At 40.3% G+C, this 14,251-nt stretch overlaps 1 protein-coding gene across 3 annotated transcripts in view; it reads right to left on the bottom strand.

Moving 5' to 3' along the window:
* LOC106582539 (beta-1,4-galactosyltransferase 3) overlaps positions 1 to 11,936 on the bottom strand; it is a 29,064-nt gene extending 17,128 nt beyond the window's left edge. The window contains exons 1-2 of one of the 3 annotated variants that reach the window (XM_014165743.2): positions 11,643 to 11,866; positions 10,623 to 10,718 (exon numbers count right to left, since the gene is read on the bottom strand). The gene's annotated coding sequence lies outside the window, so the exon portion shown is untranslated. Of the gene's footprint in view, positions 1 to 10,622; positions 10,719 to 11,642 lie in introns of all 3 variants that reach the window. The other 2 variants (XM_014165728.2, XM_014165734.2) reach the window with 2 other exon arrangements.
* Positions 11,937 to 14,251: the final 2,315 nt, after the last annotated feature.

Raw genomic sequence — 14,251 nt, 5'->3', positions numbered from 1 at the left:
CTGAAGATAGGCTCCACTGAGAATCATGCAGACTTCTGCTACATTTCACCTCAGATTGGCAAAAGAACTTTACCAACATATCACCTGCCGCCAGTGTTCCATTACGAAGCAAACTGTCATATCCACTGCATTATCTAGTGTCACTAGCTCATTCTATCTATTGCCATGAGTCACAAGATGACTCCATGTGTCACCTCTTGCTCAACAAACCCGTTATCACCCTGTGGGAGTGTATAGGAGGAAAGAAGATACGGTATGAACAAAGCTAACAGAAACCATGTGAGGGGAAAGAGTAGACTAAACAGCTCTTCCCCCTCGGCTCACTACCACTCCCAGTGTAAGGCGACAATACACAATAGGGAGACACTCCAGACCGAAACTGCTACAGACCTATATCTATCCTACCCTGCCTTTCTAAGGTTTTAAAAAGCCAAGTTAAAACTAGAGGTCGACCGATTAAAATCGGAATGGCCGATTAATTAGGGCCGATTTCAAGTTTTCATAACAATCGGAAATCTGTATTTTTGGACGGTGATTTTTTATTTATAATTTTTTTTAGACCTTTATTTAACCTCTAGGGTAGGGGGCAGTATTTTCACGGCCGGATGAAAAACGTACCCAAATTAAACGGCCTACTACTCGGGCCCAGGAACTGGAATATACATATTATTAGTTTGGATAGAAAACACTCTGAAGTTTCTAAAACTGTTTGAATGATGTCTGTGAGTATAACAGAACTCATATGGCAGGCAAAAACCTGAGAAAATTCTAAGCAGGAAGTGAGAATTCTGGTGCTTGTAGTCCTTTCAAGTCATTGCCAATCGAACACACGGTGAGTTAGGGTTCATTTTGCACTTCCTAAGGCTTCCACTAGATGTCAACAGTCTTTAGGAGTCTTCAACAGTCTGTTTGAAGCGTCTACGATGAACAGAGACCAAATGAGAAGGCTGGGAACTTGGTCAGCCAGAGAATGACATTACTTCATTGGGGCGCGTTCATGAGGGTGGATCCTCCGTTCCAAAACCTTTTTCAAGACACAGGAACCGTCCAGTTGAAATATTACTGAATCTTCACGTTCTAAAGGCCCTAAAGATTGATGTTTTACAACGTTTGACATGTTTCAATGAACATAAATACAATTTTTTTTACTTTGTCGTAACATTTTCCGCTCGCACATTTGGAGTAGCTGAACTGAACGCGCGAACAACAATAAGCTATTTGCACATAAATTATGGATTTTATCGAACATAACAACATTTGTTGAGTACCTGGGATTCCTGGAAGTGCCTTCTGATGATCATCAAAGGTAAGTGAATATTTCTAATACTATTTATTAATTTAGATGACTCCAACATGGCGGCTATCTGTATCGCCTAGTGTTTTTTTCTGAGCACAGTACTCAGATTATTGCAAAGTGTGAATTCCCAGTAAAGTTATTTTGAAATCTGCCAATGCGGTTGCATTCAGGAGATGTTAATCTATAATTCTTTGAATGACGTTTAAAATTTTATCAATGTTATGACGAGTATTTTTGTAGATTGTGGTGCTGATTCACCGAAAGTATTGGAGGCAAAATATTTTCCTAACATCACGCGCCAATGTAAAATGCTGTTTTTATATATAAATATGAACTTTATCGAACAAAAAAATGCATGCATTGTGTAACATAATGTCCTAGGAGTGTCATCTGATGAAGATCGTCAAAGGTTAGTGCTGCATTTAGCTGTGTTATGGGTATTTGTGATGCATGCTACTTGCTTAGAAAATGGCTGGGTGGTTATTGTGTCGATGAACTCTCCTAACATAATCTAATGTTTTGCTTTCGCTGTAAAGCCTTTTGGAAATCGGACAACGCAGTTAGATTCAGGAGAAGTGTATCTATAAAATGGTGTAAAATAGTCCTGTGTTTGAGAACTTTGAATTATGACATTTTGTGGTTTTAAATCTGGCGCTCTGATTTTTCACTGGCTGTTGAATAGTGTGGGACGATTTCGTCCCACCTCCCCTAGAGAGGTTAACTTCTCTAGGGCCAGTGGGACGATTTCGTCCCACCTACGTAACAGCCAGTGAAATCCCGTGGCGCGTTATTCAAATACCTTAGAAATGCTATTACTTCAATTTCTCAAACATGTAACTATTTTACACCATTTTAAAGACAAGACTCTCGTTAATCTAACCACACTGTCCGATTTCAAAAAGGCTTTACAACGAAAGCAAAACATTAGATTATGTCAGCAGAGTACCCAGCCAGAAATAATCAGACACCCATTTTTGAGGCTAGCATATAATGTCACAAAAACCCAGAGGACAGCTAAATGCAGCACTAACCTTTGATGATCTTCATCAGATGACAACCCTAGGACATTATGTTATACAATACATGCATGTTTTGTTCAATCAAGTTCATATTTATATCAAAAAACAGCTTTTTACATTAGCATGTGATGTTCAGAACTAGCATACCTCCGGTGAATTTACTAAATTACTCACGATAAACGTTCACAAAAAGCATAATTATTTTAAGAATTATAGATACAGAACTCCTCTATGCACTCGATATGTCCGATTTTAAAATAGCTTTTCGGTGAAAGCACATTTTGCAATATTCTAAGTAGATAGCCCGGCATCAGAGGGCTAGCTATTTAGACACCCAGCAAGTTTAGCCTTCACCAAACTCCGATTTACTATTAGAAAAGTTTGATTACCTTTGGTGTTCTTCGTCAGAATGCACTCCCAGGACTTCTCCTTCAATAACAAATGTTGGTTTGGTCCCAAATAATCCATAGTTATATCCAAACAGCGGCGTTTTGTTCGTGCGTTCAAGACACTATCCGAAAGGGTAAAGAAGGGTGACGAGCACGGCGCATTTCGTGACCAAAAAATTCGAAATATTCCATTACCGTACTTCGAAGCATGTCAACCGCTGTTTAAAATCAATTTTTATGCCATTTTTCTCGTAAAAAAGCGATAATATTCTGACCGGGAATCTGCGTTTAGGTAAAAAAGACGAAAGAAAATAAAGCACGCGGTCGACTCGTGCATGCGCCTAAGCCCATTGTCCTCTGATTGGCCACTTGCCAAAAGCGATAATGTGTTTCAGCCTGGGGCTGCCTCGATATCATTCAGCTTTTTCCCGGGCTCTGAGAGCCTATGGGAGCCATAGGAAGTGTCACGTTACAGCAAAGATCCTCAGTCTTCAATAAACAGAGACAAGAAGAACAAGATCTTGTCAAAGAGGGCACTTCCTGTAAGGAATCTTCTCAGGTTTTTGCCTGCCATATGAGTTCTGTTATACTCACAGACACCATTCAAACAGTTTTAGAAACTTTAGGGTGTTTTCTATCCAAAGCCAATAATTATATGCATATTCTAGTTACTGGGCAGGAGTAGTAACCAGATTAAATCGGGTACGTTTTTTATCCGGCCGTGTCAATACTGCCCCCTACCCCCAACAGGTTAACATTGCACTCCACGAGGAGCCTGCCTGTTACGCGAATGCAGTAAGAAGCCAAGGTAAGTTGCTAGCTAGCATTAAACTTATAAAAAAACAATCAATCATAATCACTAGTTAACTACACATGGTTGATGATATTACTAGTTTATCTAGCCTGTCCTGTGTTGCATATAATCGCTTAGGTACACGTTGCTCCAACCATAAACATCAATGCCTTTCTTAAAATCAATACACAAGTATATATTTTTAAACCTGCATATTTAGTTAATATTGCCTGCTAACATGAATTTCTTTTAACTAGGGAACATGTGTCACTTCTCTTGCAAACAGTCAGGGTATATGCAGCAGTTTTGGCCGCCTGGCTCGTTGTGAACTGTGAAGACTATTTCTTCCTAACAAAGACAACCGACTTCGCCAAACGGGGGATGATTTAACAAAAGCGCATTTGCGAAAAAAGCACAATCGTTGCACGACTGTACCTAACCATAAACATCAATGCCTTTCTTAAAATCAATACACAGAAGTATATATATTTAAACCTGCATATTTAGCTAAAAGAAATCCAGGTTAGCAGGCAATATAAACCAGGTGAAATTGTGTAATTTTGTGTTCATTGCACGCAGTCAGGGTTTATGCAACAGTTTGGGCCGCCTGGCTCGTTGCGAACTAATTTGCCAGAATTTTACGTAATTATGACATAACATTGAAGGTTGTGCAATGTAACAGGAATAATGTTTTGTTTTCGAAATGATAGTTTCCGGAATCGACCATATTAATGACCTAAGGATCATATTTCTGTGTGTTATTATGTTATAATTAAGTCTATGATTTGATAGAGCAGTCTGACTGAGCGATGGTAGGCAGCAGCAGGCTCGTAAGCATTCATTCAAACAGCCCTTCACAATGCATTGCACTGTTTATGACTTCAAGCCTGTCAACTCCCAAGATTAGGCTGGTGTAACCGATGTGAAATGGCTAGCTAGTTAGCCGGGTGCACGCTAATAGCGTTTCAAACGTCACTCGCTCTGAGACTTGGAGTAGTTGTTTCCCCTAGCTCTACATGGGTAACGCTGCTTCGAGGGTGGCTGTTGTCGATGTGTTCCTGGTTCAAGCCCAGGTAGGAGCGAGGAGAGGGACGGAAGCTATACTGTTACACTGGCAATACTAAAGTGCCTATAAGAACATCCAATAGTCAAAGGTATATGAAATACAAATCGTATAGAGAGAAATAGTCCTATAATTCTTATAATAACTACAACCTAAAACTTCTTACCTGGGAATATTGAAGACTCATGTTAAAAGGAACCACCAGCTTTCATATGTTCTCATGTTCTGAGCAAGGAACTTAAACGTTAGCTTTCTTAGATGGCACATAATGCACTTTTACTTTCTTCTCCAACACTTTGTTTTTGCATTATTTAAACCAAATTGAACATGTTTCATTATTTATTTGAGGCTAAATTGATTTTATTGATGTATTATATTAAGTTAAAATAAGTGTTCATTCAGTATTGTTGTAATTGTCATTATTACAAATAAATAAATATATATATATATATATATATATATTTTTTTATAAAAAAAAAATAATCTACATTTTTAAAATAAAAAAATAAATAAAAATAAATAAATTCAAAAAACATAAAATTGCCAAAAAATTGAATCGGCCGATCAATCGGTATCGGCGGTTTTTTGGGTCCTCCAATAATCGGTATCGGCGTGGAAAAATCCTAATCGGTCGACCTCTAGTTAAAATAGATTACCGACCATTTCGAATCCCACCGTACCTTCTCCGCTATGCAATCTGGTTTCAGAGCTGGTCATGGGTGCACCTCAGCCACGCTCAAGGTCCTAAACGATATCATAACCGCCATCGATAAGAGACAATACTGTGCAGCTGTATTCGTCGACCTGGCCAAGGCTTTCGACTCTGTCAATCACCACATTCTTAGCAGCAGACTCAACAGCCTTGGTTTCTCAAATGACTGCCTCACCTGGTTCACCAACTACTTCTCTGATAGAGTTCAGTGGGTCAAATCCGAGGGCCTGCTGTCCAGACCACTGGCAGTCTATGGGGGTGCCACAGGGTTCAATTTTCAGGCTGACCCTCTTCTCTGTATACATCAATGATGTCGCTCTTGCTGCTGGTGATTCTCTGATCCACCTCTACGCAGACTACACCATTCTGTATACTTCTGGCCCTTCTTTGGACACTGTATTAACTAACCTCCAGACGAGCTTCAATGCCATACAACTCTCCTTCCGTGGCCTTCAACTGCTCTTAAATGCAAGTAAAACTAAATGCATGCTCTTCAACCGATCGCTGCTCGCACCTGCCCTGCCGTCCAGCATCACTACTCTGGACGGTTCTGACTTAGAATACGTGGATAACTACAAATACCTAGGTGTCTGGTTAGACTGTAAACTCTCCTTCCAGACTCGCATTAAGCATCTCCAATCCAAAATTAAATCTAGAAGAATCGGCTTCCTATTTCGCAACAAAGCATCCTCATGCTGCCAAACATACCATCCTACCGATCCTCGACTTCGGCGATGTCATTTACAAAATAGCCTCCAACACTCTACTCAACAAATTGGATGCAGTCTTTCACAGTGCCATCCATTTTGTCACCAAAGCCCCATATACTACCCACCACTGCGACCTGTACGCTCTTGTTGGCTGGCCCTCGCTTCATACTCGTCGCCAAACCCACTGGCTCCAGGTCATCTACAAGACTTTGCTAGGTAAAACCCTGCCTTATCTCAGCTCACTGGTCACCATAGCAGCACCCACCCGTAGCACGCACTCCAGCAGGTATTTTTCACTGGTCATCCCCAAAGCCAATTCCTCCTTTGGCCACCTTTCCTTCCAGTTATCTGCTGCCTATGACTGGAACGAACTGCAAACATCACTGAAGCTGGAGACTCATATCTCCCTCACTAACTTTAAGCACCAGCTGTCAGAGCAGCTCACAGATCACTGCACATAGCCCATCCAACTACCTCATCCCCATACTGTATTTATTTATCTTGCTCCTTTGCACCCCAGTATCTCTACTTGCACATTCATCTTCTGCACATCTATCACTCCAGTGTTTAATGGCTATATTGTAATTACTTCGCAACCATGGCCTATTTATTGCCTTACCTCCCTTATCTTACCTCATTTTCACACACGATATATATACTTTTTCTATTGTATGTTTGTTTATTCCATGTGTAACTCTGTGTTGTTGTATGTGTCGAACTGCTTTGCTTTATCTTGGCCAGGTCGCAGTTGTAAATGAGAACTTGTTCTCAACTTGCCTACCTGGTTAAATAAAAGGTGGAGAAAAAAAAAAGCTATCCATATTCAATTACTAAACAGAACAACTGAAATCCTTGAGGACGGTTCCTGACTCCTGAGGATGTGAAATGACCATTGTCATATAGGCTAGCCTAGAACTTGAGAAAACGTAGGCTCCTTTCCAGTCTGTGGTATCAACGGAGGAAGAGGCTTGAGCCAGAGACCAGCTCAGTTTGCACTGCCCTGAGCATCAATATGCACCAGAAAATGTGCTTTGTGACAAGAGCATTACCTTTACTTGACTGCCAAGACAAGGGAAAACTGTTCATATTTGGATAACCACTGGCTATAAGGACAACCCTACATTCTAAAAAAGAAAAGAAAAATAGCCTACAAAGATACAGTAGATAGCTCTTCCAACTAAACAAGTCCAGGCAATTAAAACATTAGCATACAGTGTGAAAAAAGTGTAATATACACACACACACACACACACACACACACACATGTTAATGAGGGCTAACGCCCTTGTCATAGCAACCCATGGCAACACACTGGCCATTCATTGTCAGTGCAGCTGGTACATGTCTCTTTAGCCGCTCCCTCAGTTCTGAGTCCACTGGGACAGGCTCACTGCTGAAGAGAAAAAAAGAAAAATTCTCCACAGCTTCTCCTTTACTCTCTGCTGCTGCTTGGGTAGTAACTAGTCTGAGTAGTTTCCATAGCGCAAAGTTCATTTGTGGCTTGAGCACCCACACACACCTCTGGAACAGCCCTCATTGCAACCATGATGACAAGCTGCACGGCTCAGTAGCTAAGCAATGACAACCATAGGGACCAACCAGAAAAACTGAGGATAACCACGTAAACATAACAAAAAGGTCACTAAGAGTCACACAGACATGAACGGCGAATGTGTTGCCTATCCACCGCTACTATCATTCCAGAGTACTGGCCAGAAAACATATAGATGGCAGCCCGGGACAGGTTCAACATCATTGATAGATTGTGTTGGGGGAAAATGTAATGTCTTGCCCTGATTGGACAGAAAGGGAGCAGGGTCAGCAATGGACCCGACAAATAGGAAGGCTAACACTAATGAAATAACCACAAGTATCAACAGGGATTGGCATAACAAGTTGCCTTGTCACCTAGGGCAAGTGAACTGAGCAGTCGTGCAAATTGAGCCTGCTCTGTGGTTGTTCCATTGGGCAGGTGACAGTTTACACTGGAAACAACCACACAACATAAAAATGTGTGGTTCATTCACTACGTTCATATAAAAAGACAGAATATTGCATTTCTGAATGCAAGTTATCATATCTGACAGGCAACCAAAAGCCTACTCCTTACTTGGCTAATGGGCAAGTGCACTTCAGACCTTAAAAGGGATACTTCAAGATTTTGGCAACCAAGCCCTTTATCTACTTCCCCAGAGTCCAATGAACTTGTGGATACCATTTCTATGTCTCTGTGTGCAGTTGGAAAGAAATTGCTAACTAGCGTTAGTGCAATGACTGGAAGTCTATGGTAACTGTGAGCATACTAGTAGATACCATAGACTGTCATTGCGCTAACGCTAGTTAGCATTAGCGCACAAACTACCTCCAACTTCCTTCATACTGGACGCAGAGACATAAAACTGGTATCCATGAGTTCATCTGACTCTGGGGAAGTAGATACAGGGCTTTGTTGCCAAAATCCTAGTGTCCCTTTAAAATGTCCAATACCTGTTGAAGGGTAGAAAATGAATGGTCACACAGCACTGGTTGGCTGATTGTGTAAACAGTAGTTCACTAACTGTTGTAAGTATGTTGTTAAAATCCTGTTTTTGCATATTCAGCATCAAACTGTAGGCATCAAAGCATGTCATTGCAGTCTCTTCCACAAATGGAGAAACTCCTCCAAGTAACACATTGTATGTACACCTCTTTCTAAAACAATGTCCTTGTTTTAGAAAGAAAAGCACATTTTTGGTTCATTAAAATAACATCAAATTGATAAGAAATACAGTTTAGACATTGTTAATGGTTGTAAATGACTATTGTAGGTGGAAACGGCAGGTTTTTAATGAAATATCTACATAGGTGTACAGAGGCCCATTATCAGCAACCATCCCTCCTGTGTTCCAATGGCACGTTGTGCTAGCTAATCCAAGTTTATCATTTTAAAAGGCTAATTGATCATTAGAAAACCCTTTTGCAATTATGTTAGCACCGCTGAAAACTGTTGTGCTAATTAAAGAAGCAAATAAACTGGCCTTCTTTAGACTAGTTGAGTATCTAGAGCATCAGCATTTGTGGGTTCGATTACAGGCTCAAAATGGCCAGAAACAAATAACTTTCTTCTGAAACTCATCAGTCTATTCTTGTTCTGAGAAATGAAGGCTATTCCATGCGAGAAATTGCCAAGAAACTGAAGATCTCGTACAACGCTGTGTACTACTCCCTTCACAGAACAGCACAAACTGGCCCTAACCAGAATAGAAAGAGTGGGAGGCCCTGGTGCACAACTGAGCAAGAGGACAAGTACATTAGAGTGTCTAGTTTGAGAAACAGACGCCTTACAAGTCCTCAACTGGCAGCTTCATTAAATAGTACCCGCAAAACACCAGTCTCAACGTCAACAGTGAAGAGGCGACTCCGGGATGCTGGCCTTCTAGGCAGAGTTGTATGTCGTTGTATGCTGGAGAGTTAACATTTCCCGTCATCGGAACTAAGGGGCCTAGCCCATTAAAAATAGCCCATGACCATTATTCGTCCTCCACCAAACGTAAGGTTGGCACTATGCATGGGGCAGGTATCGTTTTCAAGGCATCTGCCAAATCCAGAGTCGCCCGTTGGACTGTCAGATAGTGAAGCATGATTCATCACTCTAGAGAACGCGTTTCCACTGCTCCAGAGTCCAATGGCAGAGACCTTTACGCCACTCCAGCCGACGCTTGGCATTGTGCATGGTGATCTTATGCTTGGGCGGGGCTGCTCGTAAATGGAAACCCATTTCATGAAGATCCCGACAAAAGTTTTTTTTGCTGAAGTTGCTTCCAGAGCCAGTGTGGAATTCGGTAGCGAATGTTGCAACTGAGGACAGACGATTTTTACGAGCGTCAGCGCCCGGCAGTCCCGTTCTGTGAGCTTGTGTGGCCTACCACTTGTGGTTGAGCCGTTGTTGCTCCTAGACGTTTCCTCTTCACAATAACAGCACTTACAGTTGACCAGCGCTGCTATAGCAGGGCTTAAATTTTATGAACTGACTTGTTGGAAATGATGGCATCCTATGACTGTGCCACATTGAAAGTCGCTGCACTCTTCAGTAAAGGCCATTCTACTGTCAATGTTTGTCTGTGGTGAAGGCATGGCTGTGTGCTCGATTGTATTCACCTTTCAGCAACGGGTGTGGCTGAAATAGCAAAATCCACTATTTTGAAGGGGTGTCCACATACTTTTGTGTATATATAGTGTATGTCCTTGTTCTCTCCTCGGCGACATCTCATAGAAAATAATTAAAGTCATTAATAACCATAGTCAGTCACATAAATAGACATCACAATCACTCCATCATCCAAACACAATACAAAATGTAATAGCAAATAAGTGTTCAATTTCAACTTAATCATGATCATATGTAATTTGTTTTTTCAGGTCTTAAGGTTAGTAAAAATGTATGAACTAATACATTTCGTCATTACCACATTCTTTCCTTACCATCACAGTTCATTATGTGGTGGTAATCACGTGGGATGAGAATGACATGCTAACTCCAATTGAACAGCTAGCATACAATGTATCCTAAATAAATCATTAAAAAAAAAAAAAAAATGTAACAAGTTGTTTTAATTATAACCTACTTGGTAATGACATTCAATAAAAATATTATATTTACCTTTATTTTTAAAAACATTTCCCGGCATCAAAATGTGAATTTCCTCCATGTGCTCAGCTGTCACTATTCATATACATGGTAACAAAGTACACACATCTGAAAAAAACGTTATTATAATATACATTTGCTTGTCGTGGTGGTAATGACAAAATACTTAGAGAAGACCGTATTGTTTGTATATATTTTTTTTTAAGTAACAAATGGCTTATGCACATCTAATATGCAGGTAGCCTAGTAGTTAAGAGTGTTGGGACAGTAACGGAAAGGTTGCTGTATCGAATCCCACAGCTGACAACGTAAAAATAAAAAATAAAAAGTCATTCTGTCCCTGAACATGACTGTTAACCCAAAAGTTTACGGTTATTTTAGTCTTAAAGGTTGTGAAAAAAAAAATCTAATTTCGCATTTTCTCTTTAAAATCGAACGTATTTCCTAAATCCGTCATTGTAAATAAGAATTTGTTCTTAACTGACTTGTCTGGTTAAATAAAGATGAAATAAACCAAAATCACCCAGCTATTCCATCGGAATAAGATTTTTTTGCTTGGTCACAGACATGAACAGATGCAACAATATCATGTAGCCTGCCTACAGACAGACATACACACACTCTATGGTGTTCAGTAAACTATTTCGTTTTGTGTTTTTACATTATTAGACCATTCAAGTCTTTAGATCTTGTACGAGAGTCTTGATGATGTAACCAAAGATTCCACCATTTCTGGCGTAGCTAATTTACCTGGGCTCGAGCCTTGCCTCAACAACTCTTAAAGCGGCCACAATAAATAAATAAATATTTAACATTTTAGATAGTCCGTAGCTAACGTTGGCTAACTAGCAAATGTGACGGAGAAACAAGCTATAAAAGCCGGCAAACTAACGTCACTGACTCCATTTCCTTCTGCTTTGCTAGCTTGCTAACGACTAGCTAACTTATTTCATACACGGTCATGATTTGTTATCCAGTTAGCATTATTAGCTAGTTAGCTAGATAAAAATAAATAAACTGTAGCCAGCTTACCAACTAAACGCACGAGACGGTGTTTACCATTCCACTCCTCTTGTTCGTGGATAGCTCAATAGTTCCTTTTCTAATTTATTCCAGGCAACAGAATTGCTAAACATCACTTTCACAATTCGAGTTGCTCCGGGGCTGCGTTTCGAAGTTGAAATGCAGCTTCTTCAGCCACACTTCACATGTAGACCAGTACAGGAAGTGATGTACACAGCTGTTTGGTGTTGCTTGTAGTAATGAATGGTAACGTCGGTAGAGACTTTTTAAGAGTTAGTTTAGCGCACCTTCTCGAACCTTTTCGTGCTGTATGCATGTCCTGATTTTCACCACTACTTGCTGTTTTGGTTTCACAATAATTAAATGAATGCACTGACAATACAATTGAATGGGGTGACGTTGGGTAGTACACAGTGACATAACGACCCTTTTGTGTTATGGCTTACTGACTATAGAACGAGGAAAACACCATATGCTTGACTCGATGAGACATGGTAAAGATAAATTACAGAAATTGTGTAATATAAATTACATGTGTTTATTTAGACCTACTACTGTATCTTTCGTACACGTTCTGAGCTGTGCTTTTATGTAGAAATTGTACTTTCTAATAAAATATCGATTTTATACCAAATGTCAGATGGGAGAAAATAAAGTATTCTATTGTAATAGATGTGTTCTAGATTCTGGAATGGTGCATCACTTATCTCTTAGTTGAAAATCAAGTGTAAACCAATTGTGGTCAAAGCCAAAGTACTGACTTTTTGCCATATTTCAACACAAAACAGCTTATTTAAAAGGTAAGGAATCCACTCAATACTTCAGTATTCAACGTTATGGGACTGGGTAGTTGTTACATGTAGATTAAGTTACTGGTCCACTGGCAGGAGTTAAACAAAGGCAATGAAGTGGTTACCAAAATGAATAGCATTTTCATGATCACTAACATATCTAAACTAAATATATTTCTATAATCTGACAAATAACTACATGCCACTTTAAGGTGATGGATTGATCCTCTGAAACTGTAGTTATGGACAAATAGTTATGGCCGTTTGTGATCGCACACACATTTGAATTTGGTTGTCCAAACCTTTCTTCAGAATGCCCAAGCTTCCCACCTCACCTTCCTCAGTTCCACCCCTGGAAGCCCCAGTCCACCTTGGATGCTGTAGTGTCAGCAATGTGGTGCAGTTTCTGCCCTGGTCAAAGAATGCTACCCAGTGGCGGATTTAGGTATGGGCGACATGGGCAGCATCTTGCTAGGGGCGGCACGGGGCGCCCGCACAACATTTTGTTGGGAATGGTGATATTTGCACGTCACGTCAATGATTTCATGTCACTGTGGGTCAATTAACCTTGTCGGAGTGGGCGCCCTGATTCTAGTTTGTGAGCTAGGCAGGCTACTGCCTGGGAAGGTCTCTCACTCAGAAGTATGAGATGGGGAGGGGGGCGAGGGTATGTTGACCTCAGGTCTACCAACTGGAAGCCCGAGGTAGGGGGAGTGGGGGAATCTATCAAATAGCACACCTCTTAACTTTGTACAGTACTAATGCAATTAGTAAAATCAGTCACACTACGAAATGCTACCAAATAAACCACAATTCATTCATAATACTGTGAATATATTGTTTCACAGACATATTGTTGCATTTTTTTCTGGTTTCTGTAAAATCGTTAACAATAATATAAATCCAGTCTGCACACCACCAAATTGAATTGGTTTAGTCTTGACTCTTGGTTGAGTGTTGGGGGATGGGTAATGTATTGATGCTCGAGTGCCAAATCAACACAAATGGATAAGATAAGGTCTAAGCCATCAAGTGCCCAGTTTAGGAAAAAGAGGAAAGAAGAGGAGAAATGCGCAGAAGATAAAGGTAAGCAGCTATGTCATCTCTTTATGATTATAATATTATGCATGTGATGAAATAGGCTAGTTTAACACTCATGTTTGTTAGCCTATGTTGCTTGCTATGCTATTACACATAGGGCGACTATATTCCGTTTTCTGTCCAACTAGCTTACATAACATTGGATATAATTTCACACAGTTTCATCATGATAATGTGTGTAGCCTGCAGCAAAACGATTACAACCTAACTAGCACATTATTGATTTGGTTAACGTTCATTGAGGTGACATCATAAATGTTTTCTGTGATTGTATTGATTAGTTCCCGAGCTCAGTAAGGGGAATTTCCAATGCTGTAAGCTAACTTAAAATATGTCTATATTATGCTGATATGTTGTATCTTTTGTGATATATTGAGTCTTTTGGGGTGTCTTATTTCATTTGGTTCCTATTCTGAAAGTTTGATATATTGTGCATAATGACGTATATTTAATTGTGCAACAAAAGTATTTAGGGTGTCAGACTCATATACTGTATTTCAATGTAAATTCAGGGGCACTTCTGAAATATTTTGGAGCACCCTCTGGCACTAGCCAGGATGAGGAGCCATCTACCTCCTCAGCCACACAGGTGTCTTAACAAATGTTGTCTGAGCCTGAGGATGAAGACCCATTTGCTTCCACTTCTCCCCACCAGGATTCTTCAGGTATGTTTGTGAACACGCGCATGTGTGTATGGGTACACGCACATGTGTTTGTATCCCTGCA

Source organism: Salmo salar, chromosome ssa02 (genome assembly GCF_905237065.1).
Source record: "Salmo salar chromosome ssa02, Ssal_v3.1, whole genome shotgun sequence".
Lineage (NCBI taxonomy): Eukaryota > Metazoa > Chordata > Actinopteri > Salmoniformes > Salmonidae > Salmo > Salmo salar.
This window is presented reverse-complemented; position numbering and strand designations above follow the sequence as displayed.